Here is an 18,653-nt window from a genome sequence, read left to right as displayed (position 1 = left end):
CGACTTTAATTTCCCTTGTTTCTACACACTTCCACATCCTTCAATCACCGCCGGCCGCGGTGGTCTAGCGGTTCTAGGCGCTCAGTCCGGATGCAGTCCTTGATGCTACGGTCGCAGGTTCGAATCCTGCCTCGGGCATGGATGTGTGTGGTGTCCTTAGGTTAGTTAGGTTTAAGTAGTTCTAAGTTCTAGGGGACTGATGACCACAGATGTTAAGTCCCATAGTGCTCAGAGCCATTTGAACCTTCAATCACCTGCTTCTTGAGAGCTGTTATCTAACTACGTCGTGTGCAGTTAACGTATTATCTATCTTTTTCTGTACCTCTGCATCGTCAAACACCGATGCTTTCGAAATAGGAGGTCATCGATCAGCAAAGTCCGTTGTATGTGAAGTGAGATGGTTGGGATGTACGACATATGTACGTGATTAGTCATTCGTTGCGAACTGTACTTCACTGCAGGTACGTGTCTGTCCCTGGAGGATTTGCAATCGGTTCCAGTTACCTCTCGTCCGAATAATGCGAATGTTCAAGAAATTTGAGCTCGTAGTACTCAATATCATTTCCTCCTCTTTTCGATATTAAGTGCTCCAAAAGCAGGACGAATGGAGTTCTGTAAATTCAGAGACAGTGTGGTGGTGAACAGTCTAGCTTAATGGTCAACATTTAGGATAGAAAACGGAGCATTCTAGGTCCTTCAGGCATTCATTTATGTTGTTGATCGATTTCGTCTTATAACGCCGTCATCAGCTAATAACTACTATCGCCATATGGGCAGCATTCAAGTAAACAAATTTAGCAAATGCACTCGAAATTTATGTAAAAAAAAAACTTGCAGAGTGCAGGTAATTGTCGACGTTACCATCGTACCAATAACAGTAAACAACAAAAGTCACAGCTGTGCTCTTTATAACGTTTACGCGAATGAGCAAATACTTTTAATCTAGTTCGAAAACAGTGCTGAAGCTAAATGTCATTTGTGCTTTAGGAATGAATGTTGTGAACAACATGACGGTAATTTTGTTTGGAAAATAGCATAGAACTGCAAAAGAGTAACAAATGGTTCAAATGGCTCTCAGCACTATGGGACTCAACTTCTAAGGTCATTAGTCCCCTAGAACTTAGAACTAGTTAAACCTAACTAACCTAAGGACATCACACACATCCATGCCCGAGGCAGGATTAGAACCTGCGACCGCAGAGGTCTCGCGGTTCCAGACTGCAGCGCCTAGAACCGCACGGCCACTTCGGCCGGCAAAGAGTAACAAAAACGTAATAAGTGTGTTAAAATACACTACTGGCCATTAAAATTCTATACCAGGAAGAAGTGCAGATGATAAACGGGTATTCATTGGACAAATATATTATGGCAGAAATGACATGTGATTACATATTCACTCAGTTTGGGTGCATAGATCCTGAGAAAGCAGTACCCAGAACAACTACCTCCGGCCGTAATAACGGCCTTGATACGCCTGGGCATTGAGTCAAACAGAGCTTGGATGGCGTGTACAGGTACAGCTGCCCATGCAGCTTCAATACGATACCACAGTTCATCAAGAGTAGTGACTGCCGTATTGTGACGAGTCAGTTGCTCGGCCACCATTGACCATACGTTTTCAATTGGTGAGAGATATGGAGAATGTGCTGGCCAGGGCAGCGGTCGAACATTTTCTGTATCCAGAAAGGCCCGTACAGCACCTGCAACATGCGGTCGTGCATTATCCTGCTGAAATGTAGGGTTTCGCAGGGATCGAATGAAGGGTAGAGCCACGGGTCGTAACACATCTGAAATGTAACGTCCACTCTTCAAAGGGCCATCAATGCGAACAACAGTTGACCAAGACATGTAACAAATGGCACCCCATACCATCAAGCCGGGTGATACGCCAGTATGGCGATGACGAATACACGCTTCCAATGTGCGTTCACCGCGATGTCGCCAAAGAGGGATGCAACTATCATGATGCTGTAAACAGAACCTGGATTCATCCGAAAAAATTACGTTTTGCCATTCGTGCACCCAGGGTAGTCGTCGAGTACACCATCGCAGGCGCTCCTGTCTGTGATGCAGCGTCAAGGGTAACCGCAGCCATGGTCTCCCAGCTGATAGTCCATGCTGCTGCAAGCGTCATCGAACTGTTCGTGGACATTGTTGTTGTTTTGCAAACGTCCCCATCTGTTGGCTCAGGGATCGAGACGTGGCTGCACGATCCGTTACAGCCATGCGGATAAAATGCCTGTCATCTCGACTGCTAGTGATACGAGGCCGTTGGGATCCAGCACCGCGTTCCGTATTACCCTCCTGAACCAACCGATTCCAAATTCTGCTAACAGTCATTGGATCTCGACCAACGCGAGCAGAAATATCGCGATACGATAAACCGCAATCGCGATAGGCTACAATCCGACCTTTATCTAAGTCGGAAACGTGATGGTACGCATTTCTCCTCAGTAGACGAGGCATCACAACAACGTTCACCAGGCAACGCCGGTCAACTACTGTTTGTGTATGAGAAATCGGTTGGAAACTTTCCTCATGTCAGCACGTTGCAGGTGTAGCCACAGGCGCCAACCTTGTGTGAATGCTCTGAAAAGCTAATCATTTGCATATCATAGCATCTTCTTCCTGTCGGTTAAATTTCGCTTCTATAGCATGTCATTTTCGTGGCGTGGCAATTTTAATGGCCAGTAGCGTATATAACATTTATTAAAAATAGTACCTTAATGCTGCACACAATTTATGTATTGTTCCACAGATCTTCTGTTTTAGGCCATAATCAGGAATCTTTCATTGGCACTAACCACATCCAAATTGGCTTACGTGTACTGCATAGAAACAGGCGGCGTTCCCTTTGTCAAAGGGAAAACTTGAAAAATGTTATATGTTGTTAAAATCACGCTATAGAAGGTGGTCAGAAAAGTCTGAAAAGCTTGTAATGGTGTTGCAGGGTGGATTGTGCAAAGCAATAATTATTTAGGAAAAAAGTTCGTTGAGCCGTTTCCGATTTAATTAGCATTGAGATTAGCCAATGAGCCTATTATGCGTGCAAATTAAAGTGGCCCGCCATACATGGTGTCGCCAAACGTATTCTTCCTTTGGTTTCCTAAAACCATTGGACATGAAACAGCAATAAGGATCGAACCGGAGGCAAAGGCTGAGCAGTCTACGCTGTCGTCTACGTTATAAGAAAACATGGTTCAAATGGCTCTGAGCACTATGGGACTTAACATCTTAGGTCATCATTCCCCTAGAACTTAAAACTACTTAAACCTAACTAACCTAAGGACATCACACACATCCATGCCCGAGCCAGGATTCGAACCTGCGACCGTAGCAGTCGCGCGGTTCCGGACTGAAGCGCCTAGAACCGCTCGGCCACCGCGGCCGGCGACGTTATAAGAACAACATACACTAATTGTATCTGCCGGGCCGCTTGAATTACTCACTCAATGGTCTGATGGGCTAACTTCAGAGATAATTAACTCGGAAACGACGCAACATATGGACTTTTTTTTGTTTTAACAGTTATTTCTCAGCATAAATTACCATGCAACACCCTTACAAGCTTTTCAGACTGTTTCTGACCACCCTATCGTAGCAGCAGAGCTGTTGTCGGCGACAACTGTTCCAAACTCACGTGCTCTGGTGCTCCGTGGTGTAGGCTGCTACAGGTCCCGAGACCATCTGGTAAACACAAACCTCGGCCGTAAGACGTCCTGTGCCGGTTGTACGACGGAGTCGCGTGTCTACCAGGGGGTCGCGGAACACCGTGAAACCCCATACTACGTATGGAGTAGTTTTTCGACACGAGGTGTGGTCCAAACACCGAACCGAAAATTTTATTACTCTATTTTTTGTCTGTGTGTGTATCTTTGGGAGCGAGTAGATAGTGTACGGGGAGCGGGAGACGGGGAAGTTATCAGTCTTCTGACTGTTTTTATGCAACCAGCCTCAATTTCCTCTCCTATGCCAACCGCTTCATGTCAAGAGTATTACCTATATTCGACTTCCTCGATTACATCTTGGATGTATTCTCAGCCCTACAGCTTTAACTCTCTACCGTTCCATCTAATAAAAAAAATGTGTGTGAAATCTTATGGGACTTAACTGCTAAGGTCATCAGTCCCTAAACTTACACACTACTTAACCTAAATTATCCTAAGGACAAACACAGACACCCATGCCTGAGGGAGAACTCGAACCTCCGCCGGGACCAGCCGCACAGTCCATGACTGCAGCGCCTCAGACCGCTCGGCTAATTTATTTATTTATTTATTTATTTACTTATTGTTCCGTGGGACCAAATTAAGGAGAAGTCTCCATGGTCATGGAACGAGTCAATACATGAAATTATAACACGATATTAGAAACAGATAAAATGAAATATAAAAAAACATATTCAGGTGACAAGTCGTAAATTTAAATAAAGAAAATCAACAATGTAACACTGGAATTAGCTTAATTTTTTAGCTCTTCCAGGAGCTCCTCGACAGAATAGAAGGAGTGAGCCATGAGGAAACTCTTCAGTTTAGACTTAAAAGCGTTTGGACTACTGCTAAGATTTTTGAGTTCTTGTGGTAGCTTATTGAAATGGATGCAGCAGAATACTGCACTCCTTTCTGCACAAGAGTCAAGGAAGTGCATTCCACATGCAGATTGGATTTCTGCCTAGTATTAACTGAGTGAAAGCTGCTAACTCTTGGGAATAGGCTAATATTGTTAACAACAAACGACATTAAAGAAAATATATACTGTGAGAGCAATGTCAGAATTCCCAGACTATTGAATAGGGGTCGACAAGAGGTTCTCGAACTTACACCACATATAGCTCGAACAGCCCGTTTTTTAGCCAAAAATACCCTTTTTGAATCAGAAGAATTACCCCAAAAAATAATACCATACGACATAAGCGTATGGAAATAGGCGAAGTAGATTACTTTTCGTGTTGAAGTGTCACTTATTTCAGATACTGTTCGAATGGTAAATAAAGCAGCATTTAGTCTCTGAACAAGATCCTGAACATGGGCTTTCCACAACAGCTTACTATCTATCCAAACTCCTAGGAACTTGAACTGTTCCGTCTCGCTTACAATATGCCCATTCTGTCTGATCAAAATATCGGTTCTTGTTGAATTGTGTGTTAGAAACGGTAAAATCTGAGTCTTACTGTGATTTAGCATCAAATTATTTTCCACAAGCCACGAACTTATTTCATGAACTACGTTATTTGATACTGTTTCAATATTACACACAAGATCCTTCACTATCAAGCTGGTGTCATCAGCAAACAGAAATATTTTTGAATCACCTGTAATACTAGAAGGCATATCATTTATATAAATAAGAAACAGCAGTGGCCCCAGCACCGACCCTTGGGCAACGCCCCACTTAACAGTGCCCCATTGGGACTGAACATCACTACTACCCTCAATATTGCGGAGAATTACCTTCTGCTTTCTGTTCTTAAGGTAAGAGGCGAATCAATTGTAAGCTACTCCCCTTACTCCAACTTCTGCAGTAACATTTTGTGGTCAACACAGTCAAAAGCCTTCGTTAAGTCAAAGAAAACACCTAGCGTTCGCAACCTTTTATTTAATCCGTCCAAAACCTCACAGAGAAAAGAGAATATAGCATTTTCAGTTGTTAAACCATTTCTAAAACCAAACTGAACATTTGACAGCAAATTATGTGAATTTAAATGCTCCAGTAACCTTGCATATAACCTTCTCGATAACTTTAGTAAACACCGATGGCATAGAAATAGGTCTATAATTGTCAACATTATCCCTGTCTCCCTTTTTATAAAGTGGCTTCACTACCGACCACTCCTAAAGGAAAAGTTACATATATGGCTAAGTACTGGGCTAACATACATAGAACAATACTTCAGTATTCTGCTAGATACCCCGTTATATCCATGAGAGTTCTTGGTCTTTAGTGATTTAATTATTAACTCAATCTCCCTCTTGTCAGTATCATGGAGGAGCATTTCAGGTAACAGTCTCGGAACACTTTTTTCTAAGAGCGCTATATGATTCCCTGTTGGGACTAGGTTTCTATTCAGTTCACCTGCTATATTCAGAAAGTGATTATTAAATACTGTACATACATGCGACTTATCAGTAACACGGACATTCCCACTACGCACTGATTCTATATCCTCGACCTGTCTCTGCAGACAAGCTACTTCCTTTACGACTGACCATACGGTTTTAATTTTATCCTGAGACTTAGCTATTCTATCTGCATACCACATACTTTTTGCCTTCCTAATAACATTTTTAAGCACCTTACAATACTGTTTGTAATGGGCAGCTGCATTTAGATTTTGACTGTTTCTAACGTTTTGATATAATTGCCACTTTGTTCTACAAGATATTCTTATCCCTCTAGTCAGCCACCCAGGCTGCCTGTTTGTACTAGTACCCTGTTTTGAACGTTCTAACGGAAAGCAACTTTCAAAGAGCACGAGAAAAGTCTTGAGAAAAGCATTATATTTATCGTCTACTGTATCAGCGCTATAAACATCTTGCCACTCTTGTTTCTTGATAAGGTTTACAAAGGTCTCTACAACAACTGGATCAGCTTTCCTAAACAGCTGATGACTATATTTAACACGTGTTGCAGCACAAAAATCTTTTAGAGTTAAAATTTGTGCATCATGATCTGAAAGGCCATTCACCTTTTTGCTAACAGAATCCCGCGCGGCTCCATCTAATACCATGGAGCTATGTCCTAAAGTCTTAAAATACGTTCTATCGTACTGCAGCCACGTATTCCTTTTGTCGACGATTCTGCGGAGAACCTCCTCATTTCTTATCTCTACTTTTTCTGTTCAACCCGCAAGCAGTTCGGCTCGCACTAATTTTCACTCTCCTTGATGCTAGTCTCTTGACGATCCCACATTTCCTTTCAGCTTCAGTGTCAACCATGAATTCCTGCGCCGTTTGTCCACTCTTTCTACTTCCCTCCGTCGTCCCTTCGATCAGAGGACTGATCTCGGATGAATGGCGAAACAGGTAACTAACCATGTTGCTAGTAGCTGTGGCTGTTTTCAGTTGACTCCTTGGCTTTCCTCCTCTTCTCAGCACTTCTTCGTTTGAGTATTTTCAGTATCCTTGTGTAACACCACCTCTGAAAAGTTTCGATTCTCCTCTTTTCCGGTTTTTCCACAGTCCACGATTCACTTTGATACAGTGCTGTCCACCAGACGCACATTCCCAGAAATGTCTTACTCAAGTTAAGACATATATTCGACGGCAGTTGAACTTTCTTCAGCGAGAAATGATCTCTTTGTCTACGCTTCTCTGGTTCTTATTTGTCTACTGCGTGTTCCGCAATTTTTATGTTGTGTTTATCCCTACTTTTCATTGCTTTCGTCTTTCTTGATTCACTCTCAATCCGTATTCTGTTGTCATTAGGCTTTTTATTCCATTTAACACCTCATTTTCACAGAGATTAGCTATGTCATCAGCGAATTTTAATACTGATGTCCTTTCACCCCGAATATTAATCTCACTACTGAACTTTTCTTTTATTTCCTTCAATCACTTTTCCATGTACACGGTGATTCCGTGATGATGTTACAAGGTTTCAGAGGTAATGGAGAAGGGTAAACATATCAGTCTGGGGCAAGCAAGAGACCAAGAGACCCTGATCCTGAAACGACATAGTCGAAAGTTATAAACGAAAATCATTTCGATATCTGTGACATTGGACCTCTTTTATTGCAAGCTCTTTGCTTTCCGTATCTTTCTGGCAGGAGGCAGTATGAAAAAAAAATTGTCTAGTAAACGTGGGTGGTGACATGCATACCTTAAGATTTATGAGCGCCTCTTCATTTTGGTTACTGTGAAACACATATGTGTGTTTACAGTGTCACACATAGAAAAGTGCAAGTGATGTGCTATAATAAATATGTGTGAAAAAACGCTGGAAATCGGCCAGATGCAGTATGAGGACCGAATGGACACATCTACAGGACTGCGCACATGAACGGGCAACACTGGAGGTCGTAAGTAATACCAAACGATAATTTAACCTCACGAAACTTGTTCTACAAATGTTGTTTTTAATCTGAAAAACATGAGAAAACGTAACATATTTGTAACCACTACATAATGTATTTACTGTATAAATATATATATATATATATATATATATATATATATATATATATATATATATATATATATACGTATTAGGGGCCACTGAAAATGCTTCATAAATAAAATAAGCGAAACACGTGTGGCAAAAAACAAACTGCTTTTCATTTTGTTGCAAAGACGGAACATACCTCCATGAATTTTGAAGCAACTAAGGAACAACAGAAAAGCAAAAAAATGACGATAAGGTCTGTTTTAACTGATGTTGCTAGTCATCAGTTGCTATTGCAGATATTTTGACTATATGTATGCTACAACGACAACCAGGACCATTACAAATATTAGTAGGACCTGTCACTAGTACGAACTGATAATGTTAAGTCGCTGACCCTCAGAGCACGTGTTACAGGTTCATCATCTTGTGTCATTAAAATCATTTATTCTTCTCTGTGCACTTAGAGAAGTATTACATTACTGTTAACAAACTGATTGAAACATACACCGCGAAATACAGTACACCACGTATCAACTTTGCGCACTCCATACGTGAATGGAACGAGTAAAATACCTAAGTGGTTCAATGGGAAGTACCCTGTGCCTTGTATTTCACAGTGGTTTGTATAGTACTGAGTATATTGTATAATTTCTCTGTACGTTGTGTACCAGATCTGCTGTTATTCAGTCGAGTAATTTTCTGATGCCTTATACGGCTGTACCACTGTGCACCACCTCAACTGAGCGGCCGATAGTTCGTCCCTGTGACTTCGAATACCTCCACAGAAAGTGAGGCCTCCTGTGGACATTGATGGTTTTTCGTGTGGTGAGTAACCAGATTCATTGCTGCAAATAGCTCGCCATGCCGCCGATTCCGGTAAACCAATTTCCTGAGACTTTGCAACAATTTTATCCGTTTCAAAGTGAATGCTAGGACCAAACATCGCCGACTCCGAGCACAGGTTCGTGATTAGTGCCTTCTTTTATTGACACATATTCATAGGAACATTTCACATTATAACCCACTCCAATCGACAGATACGAACTGTTTACGCCTGGAGCACACAATGCGTTATTTAACTGCCGTCTTTTATGCCGTAGTTTGCATTTTCAGATGAACTGAACGACTTTTCTTTTTTCTCTGATAATACCGAACAGCTGTATTCAAAGCTGTACAAGACAGGAGTATTCCTTGCGTCCTGGTTTCCTAATTGTTTCCACCTGTATACAGGGTGAGTCACCTAACATTACCGCTGGATATATTTCGTAAACTACATCAAATACTGACGAACCGATTCCACAGACCGAACGTGAGGAGAGGGGCTAGTGTAATGTTTAATACAAACCATAAAAAAATGCACGGAAGTATGTTTTTAACACAAACCTACGCTTTTTTAAATGGAACCCCGTTAGTTTTGTTAGCACATCTGAACATATAAACAAATACGTAATCAGTGCCGTTTGTTGCATTGTAAAATGTTAATTACATCCGGAGATATTGTAACCTAAAGTTGACGCTTGAGTACCACTCCTCCGCTGTTCGATCGTGTGTATCGGAGAGCACCGAATTACGTAGGGATCCAAAGGGAACAGTGATGGACCTTAGGTACAGAAGAGACTGGAACAGCACATTACGTCCACATGCTAACACATTTTTATTGGTCTTTTTCACTGACGCACATGTACATTACCATGAGGGGTGAGGTACACGTACACACGTGGTTTCCGTTTTCAATTACGGAGTGGAATAGAGTGTGTCCCGACATGTCAGTCCAATAGATGTTCAATGTGGTGCCCATCATGTACCGCGTGTACCGTGATGTGCCTACAATCCCAGAGAATATGAAACAACGTATTGTGGAAGCCTGCGGCGACATTACACCAGATGTACTGCGGCGTGTACGACATTCATTACGCCAGAGATTGCAATTGTGTGCGGCAAATGATGGCCACCACATTGAACATCTATTGGCCTGACATATCGGGACACACTCTATTCCACTCCGTAATTGAAAACGGAAACCACGTGTGTACGTGTACCTCACCTCTCATGGTAATGTACATGTGCGTCAGTGAAAAAGACCAATAAAAAGGTGTTAGCATGTGGACGTAATGTGCTGTTCCAGTCTCTTCTGTACCTAAGGTCCATCACCGTTCCCTTTGGATCCCTACGTAATTCGGTGCTCTCCGATACACACGATCGAACAGCGGAGGAGTGTTACTCAAGCGTCAACTTAAGGTTACAATATCTCCGGATGTAATTAACATTTTACAATGCAACAAACGGCACTGATTACGTATTTGTTTATATGTTCAGATGTGCTAACAAAACTAACGGGGTTCCATTTAAAAAAACGTAGGTTTGTGTTAAAAAACATACTTCCGTGCATTTTTTTTATGGTTTGTATTAACCAATTACACTAGCCCCTCTTCTCACGTTCGGTCTGTGGAATCGATTCGTCAGTATTTGATGTGGTTTACGAAATATATCCAGCGGTAATGTTAGGTGACTCACCCCGTATTTGTTTCTTGCAGGATGTATCAGGGTATTCTGACTGACTTCCTGATTGGTTTGTTCCGTCTCTAAGTCAACTCTCGACAATCTCGCTCTTTTTGTAGTGTAGTACCCACCTTTGCCGCAATGTCCTTAACAGAATTGGTACAAGTTTCGGAGGAATAATCCTCCATATTCAGGCATTTTAAAATAGTTACGACCACTACGCGGAATCATTGATGTTAGACACTCCTTTTCCCTTCAACAACTTACGTTGCCATACCTTATCAACAACTTACCAGGTCTCACTTACCACCGAGTCCAACTACGACTCACTGTGGACAGTCAGCATTTTCTCAGCAACATCAGGCAGAATATTTATTCCGTACTTACTCAGGAATGTTTCAGTATTTCGCGCTGGCTGAAACGAATCCGAATCACGGAGAATATAGTTACATGGGGAAATAACTTACAAAAGCTGTTCTTTGATCGTTTTTTGAGGAAATGAGTTAGATGCTCATTAACACTGGTAATGTACCGAGAAATTTGAGACTTAGGACATAATTCGTTCAATAAGTAAAGCAACACATTTTTTTTTCTCGGCCAATTTCGGTTGAAAAAGTGGGGAACTTGTTGTGGGACAGTATTTCTTAATATCTTAATACACTATGTGATCAAAAGTATCCGGACACCACCAAAACCACACGTTTTTCATATTAGGTGCATTGTGCTGCCACCTACTGCCAGGTACTCCATATCAGCGCCCGCAGTAGTCATTAGACTTCGTGAGAGAGCAGAATGGGGCACTCCGCGGAACTCGCGGACATCCCACGTGGTCAGGAGATTGGGTGCCACTTGTGTAATACGTCTGTACGCGAGATTTACACACTCCTAAACAGCCCTAGGTCCACTGTTTCCGATGTGATAGTGAAGTGGTAACGTGAAGCGACACGTACAGCTCAAAAGCGTACAGGCCGATCTCGTCTGTTGACTGACAGAGACCGCCGATAGTTGAAGAGGGTCGTAATGTGTAATATGCAGACATCTACCCAGACCGTCACACAAGAATTCCAAACTGCATCAGGATCCTTTGCAAGTACTATGACAGTTAGGCGGGAGGTGAGAAATCTTGCATTTCATGGTCGAGCGGCTGGACGTAAGCCACACATCACACCGGTAAATGCCAAGCGACGCCTCGCTTGCTGTAAGGAGCGTAAACATTGGACTATTGAACAGTGGAAAAACGTTGTGTGGAGTGATGAATCATGGTACAGAATGTGGCGATCCGGTGGCAGGATGTGGGTATGGCGAATTCCCGGTGAACGTTATCTGCCAGCGTGTGTAGTGGCAACAGTAAAATTCGGAGGCTGTGGTGTTATGGTGTGGTCACGTTTTTTCATGGAGGGGCTTGCACCCCTTGTTGTTTTGCGCGGCACTATCACAGCACAGGCCTACATTGATGTTTTAAGCACCTTATTGCTTCCCTCTGTTGAAGAGCAATTCGGGGATGGCGACTGCATCTTTCAACACGATCGAGCACCTGTTCATAACGCACGGCCTGTGGCTGGGTGGTTACACGACAATAACATCTCTGTAATGGACTGGCCTGCAGAGTCCTGATCTGAATCCTATAGATCACCTTTGTGATTTTTTTGAACGCCGACTTCGTGCCAGGCCTCACCGACTGACATCGATATCTCTCCTCAGTGCAGCACTCGGTGAAGAGTGGGCTGCCATTCCCCAAGAAACTTTCCAGCACCTGACTGAACTTATGCCTGCGAGAGTGGAAGCTGTCGTCAAGGCTATGGGTGGGCCAACACCATATTGAATTCCAGCATTACCGATGGAAGACGCCACGATCTTGTAAGTCATTTTCAGCCAAGTGTCCGAATACTTTTGATCCCATAATGTACGTGGAGAGCACAAAAGAACTTAACATTATTGATAATTCGTACAAACGAAATGGGACAAGTTACTCGTTTCAAATATTATCTTGCGTATAGAGTATCTCTAGAAGTTTGTCTTTCAGGTCACAAGGATTTGATACGTGCTCAGGGTGGAATCATGCGGAAAACATGGAGACGATCTTCGTATTCTTCCCAAAACTTGCTCAACGTTTCGATGATGGTGGTCTCTAACGCAGCCTCAGGTGTGACAATAATTGTGACAGGGCGGGGCAAACAGTTTCACATAAACCAATAAAAAAATCATAAGGATCTTAGTCTGGTGGTCGTGGTGGCCATCTGCACCACATTTAATTATCAGCACCTGGATAGCCGATCCATCGACCAGGCAGATGTGTGTTCAGGACTTCCCGTGTAGTGTATCTTGTTGCAAATGAAGTCTTATTGCAAGTGAGGCAGAAGCGACAAATGTAACATGTTGAGGCAGCAAATGTCTGTGACGGTTTTCTCCATGAAACAGATGGGGCCGTAAATCCTCTCCTTGGACACGGTGCAGAACATATTGACCTTTGGCGAATCTCATACATGTTTAGAGGAGAAGTGGGGGTGTCCTGTTGCTCAAAAAATGGGAACCGCAAACCTTTGATGACAAAGCGACAAGTCAGGCGAACCCTTCACCGGAAAACACGTCTGGTGCGTCATAAACGACATTAGTGACAGTACGTATGTCATATGATGGGAATCTCTTATCGACGCACCTCATTTGTACGCCTGGTGAAAGATTGAGATATGTCTCCTTGCCCGATTTAGGTGTTCGTGTGAATGTGAACGCGATCACTCCCAGTAAATGATGAAAACATAATAGTTTGTCAGATAATCTGTAAGAAATTCTAACAACCCTTTCACAACAAAGGTCAAAATTTAATAACGATTGTGGTGTTGCTCACACTGCTAAATACTGCATTTTCGGGCAGCAACTAAGTTATTATGTGGCAGGTGTCATTAGAGCACAGTTAATAAAGTCATTTCATGTAATAATGAATAAACTAGGCACTCATCTTTTCGTGTTTCCCACGCTGGTCTCGTTGTAAAATCATGGCTCAATCGTCGAAAATCTAGGTGGTGATGATTCCAAGCTCGGATGCAAAGAGGCCTAGGTTTTATTCCGCTATATTCAAAAGTTTTGTTGATGCGCTTCACAAAGCATTCTTGAAGATTAAACCTTTCAAAGTTAGCACAATGGTGATGTAAAAAAAATAATCAGCACTCCGAATTTAAGTTACACTTCCTTTTAATTGCTTTTATTGCAATATCACGTAACACACAAAACATCACTTCACAATACAAGACATACTTGAAAACATCGTCCTCACAATCACTGTTAAAGTCCACATTTTATAAGCCGACTACAATATGCGTCTTTCCAACATGACGTCCAAGACTTCACTTTCTCAAGGTCCGACTCTCTAACAACTAACAATCGCTTACGCGCCCAAAAATCAGACTTAGAAGTACGACAAAGATCATAGTGGCAAAAGAAAGAATACACATAAGAATAATGTCATTGCAATATAAACATATCGATGTATCACAAATGAAATCAAATCTGAATGTTGTCTCAGAAATATGTTAACTACTTTACAGAAACACAGTAGAATATTACTGGTATCGAGAGGTTCAGGTGAGGTGCCGTAATGGTTACGTAATTCAAGTACCATTACAAAATGAACGCAAAAGTTTCACGATCACAGTTTCTCTGTGCTTTGTCAAAACATATGCTTTTAATGTCTTTGAAGTTGCGTTCTGTTTTCAAAGTTTTGACTCTTGTATTTCTTTGTTGTAACATAGTTTAAACCTGTTTATTTGTTGAAACTTCCTGGCAGATTAAAACTGTGTGCCCGACCGAGACTCGAACTCGGGACCTTTGCCTTTCACGGGCAAGTGCTCTGCCAACTGAGCTACCGAAGCACGACTCACGCCCGCTGCTCACAGCTTTACTTCTGCCAGTACCTCGTCTCCTACCTTCCAAACTTTACAGAAGCTCTCCTGCGAACCTTGCAGAACTAGCACTCCTGAAAGAAAGGATATTGCGGAGACATGGCTTAGCCACAGCCTGGGGGATGTTTCCAGAATGAGATTTCCACTCTGCAGCGGAGTGTGCGCTGATATGAAACTTCCTGGCAGTTTTAATCTGCCAGGAAGTTTCATATCAGCGCACACTCCGCTGCAGAGTGGAAATCTCATTCTGGAAACATCCCCCAGGCTGTGGCTAAGCCATGTCTCCGCAATATCTTTTCTTTCAGGAGTGCTAGTTCTGCAAGGTTCGCAGGAGAGCTTCTGTAAAGTTTGGAAGGTAGGAGACGAGGTACTGGCAGAAGTAAAGCTGTGAGCAGCGGGCGTGAGTCGTGCTTCGATAGCTCAGTTGGTAGAGCACTTGCCCGCGAAAGGCAAAGGTCCCGAGTTCGAGTCTCGGTCGGGCACACAGTTTTAATCTGCCAGGAAGTTTCATATCAGCGCACACTCCGCTGCAGAGTGGAAATCTCATTCTGTTTATTTGTTGTTTTCATTTCTTTGAGAGGTCTGTGCTGCATATCGCCTGCTCAGTGGTTTCAGTCATACCTAGAGAACAGGAAGCAAAAAGTTTCTTTATATAGTTTAAGTGATTTTAGGAAGTTTCCAACTTCATCTGACTGGGGTGTTCCACAGAGTTCGATCATGAGTCCCCTTGTGTTCTTGATATATGTGAACGACCTCCCTTCTTATCTGAAACAACAAGCTAAACTGACACTGTCTGTTGATGATACAAGCACCATTATTAATCCACTAAAAGGCACTCCAACAGAAAATTATACAAATAATGTCTTTGGAAAAGTTATTGATTGGTTTTCTGCGAATTGGCTTGCTTTGAACTTTGAAAAAACACAGTATATACAATTTTTTACTTCCAGGAGTACAATTCATTCAATAAATATAACACGTCAACAGAAGTCAGTAGCCAGGGTGTTCAAATATATGAGAATCTTCATTGGAAAATTCATATTTTGGATCTCCTAAACCGACTAGGTTCAGCAACTTTTGCAATCAGAATAGCTGCTAATTTTGAGGATATAGAAATTAGCAAGCTAAAATACTTTGCATACTTTCACTCTCTGGTGCCATACTGAATATTTTGGGGTAACTCAACACTTAGGCAATAAATATTCACTGCTCAAAAGAAAATGGTTAGAATAATGTGTGGGGCTCATAGTCGCACATCTTGTAGGCATCTCTTTAAAAGGTTAGGAATTCTTACAACAGCCTCACAGTACATTTACTCAGTAATTAAATTTGTTCTCAACAACATGGACCAGTTTAAAAACAACAGTGACATTCATGATTATAATACCAGAAGAAAGAAAGACTTACACTGTCCTCTACTTAACCTATCTTTGGAACAGAAGGGGGTAAAAATATGCTGCTGTAAAACTTTTCCATACATTACCAGATGAAATAAGATGTCTGACAGACAGCAGTAACCGTTTTAAAAATAAATTGAAATCATATCTCTTTGACAACTCCTTCTGTACCATAGATGAATTCTTGAATAGGAATATATAAATCTATGGGTATAATATATGCGCTTTGTACCATTTAAGGGAATGGGGTAGGTAATAAATATTTTAAGCTTTTTTTTAACAATTCATGTGTGCATTTCTTATGCACTTGACACGTTCCACATCATAACGGTTACCGTGAGATTGATCAAAGGAACATGTAACTAACTATTCACCACATTTACTTGCGACGGTAATGAATTCGTACCACATCACTCATATTCTACAACCGATGTATCGTATGACAACTACCAATCTACATCTACATCCACATCCATATTCCGCAAGCCGCCTGACGGTGTGTGGCGAAGGGTACTTTGAGTACCTCTATCGGTTCTCCCTTCTATTCCAGTCTCGTATTGTTCGTGGAAAGAAAGACTGTCGGTATTCCTCTGTGTGGGCTCTAATTTCTCTGATTTTATCCTCTTGGTCTCTTCGCGAGATATACGTTGGAGGGAGCAATATACTGCTTGACTCCTCGGTGAAAGTATGTTCTCGAAACTTCAACAAAAGCCCGTACCGAGTTACTGAGCCTCTCTCTTGCAGAGTCTTCCACTGGAGTTTATCTATCATCTCCGTAACGCTTTCACGATTACTAAATGATCCTGCAACGAAGCGCGCTGCTCTCCGTTGGATCTTCTCTATCTCTTCTATCAACCCCATCTGGTACGGATCCCACACCAGTGAGCAGTATTCAAGCAGTGGGCGAACAAGTGTACTGTAACCTACTGCCTTTGATTTCGGATTGCATTTCATTAGGATTCTTCCAATGAACCTCAGTCTGGCATCTGCTTTACCGACGGTTAATTTTATATGGTCATTCCATTTTAAGTCACTCCTAATGCGTACTCCCAGATAATTTATGGAGTTAACTGCTTCCAGTTGCTGATCTGTTGTATTGTAGCTAAATGATAAAGGATCTTTCTTTCTATGTATTCGCAGCACATTACACTTGTCTAAACTGAGATTCAATTGCCATTCCCTGCACCATGCGTCAATTCGCTGCAGATCCTCCTGCATTTCAGTACAATTTTCCATTGTTACAACCTCTCGATATACTACAGCATCATCCGCAAAAAGCCTCAGTTAACTTCCGATGTCATCCACATGGTCATTTATATATATATTGTGAATATCAGCGGTCCTACGACACTCCCCCTCGGCAGACCTGAAACCACTCTCACTTCGGAAGACTTCTCTCCGTTGAGAATGACATGCTGCGTTCAGTTATCTAGGAACTCTTCAACAGAAAGAGAACAAACATTCAAAGAGCGAACGGAAAGTTCATAATGTTGCGAAAAAAAATTAAAATAAATGACACGAGGGAGTTTAGTACTCGGCTCGCCCACTTATCCATCTAACTACGTGACCACATAACCACGACGCCGAATCCAGTCCATCTCTCTAAACCTGTACTTGATAAGCTTGGATCGCTCTTTGTTTTTCATAGTCCAGTACATCTCCTTCCCATTTTCATGCGTGATCTGTGCTTAGTTTTTGGCGGGCTGCCCACTGGTTGGGCCATATTACCTGTAAAATCTGAGGGGGTGGGGGGGATGCAAAGGGTAGTTCCATCGTCAGTAGCGCTGCATGCTTGGCGGGAGCAGTCAGCGCGCGCCAGGGCAGTGCTGTCGTTCTACTGGAATACTGAATGTTCGTCATATTTTACTGTTCCTGTTGTTAGGCCTACATATGGATAAGACGAATATCAGACTAGGCAAATCTGGGACCGCTCTATCGAATGGCACGTAAAATTCAGATTTAAAAAACCTTTTGTGTATAACCTGAAACAAACCTACGTCTTGCGCCGACTCTGAGCACTCAGCGTCGCACGAGAGACGTCATGAGCAACATTTGTTTGGGCTGACTCCAGCTACACAACGCAGAAACGAAACTGCAAATGTCTGCAGAAACATCAGAGAAAATGCACCTGACGACTCTTGGGAACCACACCCTGTATATGTCTGTATCCCCATACATGTTCTCCGGGTATTTAAATTGAATATTCCACTATATAATTGTTTTAAAATAAAGTTTACAGGAAACATTTAAATAATTATCATTTAGTTTACTTACTGATATCTCTGCCAACATATTCGAGAAACTGTTGCACTCGAGAATAATGCCACGTTTAAGTAGAAATAAGTTATTTATTATTTTCTCAATTTTGGGTAGAGAAAATCGCAGCTGTTTTAGTACATTACGCTGCAGAAAATACTGTAGCCAGCCAAAATATTTTTTGATATGATGTTATTGTAGCATTGCACTTTGGGTCCAGAAATGTTTCTCGATACAAGATGACACTTATACGTTTACTTCCCAAATATTACAAGCCTCAAATACCAAAATATTACCAGTTTGTACATTTTATGATCTGTTCTAAGCATCTAATTGTGCAATTCATGATACCTTCCGAGAAAAGCTTTTCTGGAATTAAATTTGTTACAAACAAGTACTTCTACTTATACATTACAGAAACTATGCAAAAATTAGTGCTAAAATGATAGAATGGGAGAATATTTCAAGAGAAATAACGAATGGAATCTCACAGGGTTTTATT

General features: G+C 41.9%; 1 protein-coding gene and 1 non-coding gene across 2 annotated transcripts in view; both read left to right on the top strand.

Annotated features, from left to right (window-relative positions):
• Nucleotides 1-18,653, top strand: part of LOC126158956 (glutamyl aminopeptidase-like) — a 478,517-nt gene that overhangs the window by 207,262 nt on the left and 252,602 nt on the right. The gene's annotated exons all lie outside the window — the stretch shown is intronic.
• On the top strand, nt 14,907-14,981 carry Trnas-cga (transfer RNA serine (anticodon CGA)). Its single transcript has one exon. It is a non-coding gene; the product is annotated as a tRNA-Ser (tRNA).

Source organism: Schistocerca cancellata, chromosome 2 (assembly GCF_023864275.1).
Source record: "Schistocerca cancellata isolate TAMUIC-IGC-003103 chromosome 2, iqSchCanc2.1, whole genome shotgun sequence".
NCBI classification, from domain to species: Eukaryota; Metazoa; Arthropoda; class Insecta; order Orthoptera; family Acrididae; genus Schistocerca; species Schistocerca cancellata.
The sequence above is the reverse complement of the archived record's forward strand: the minus strand, read 5'-3'. Positions and strand labels throughout refer to the sequence as shown.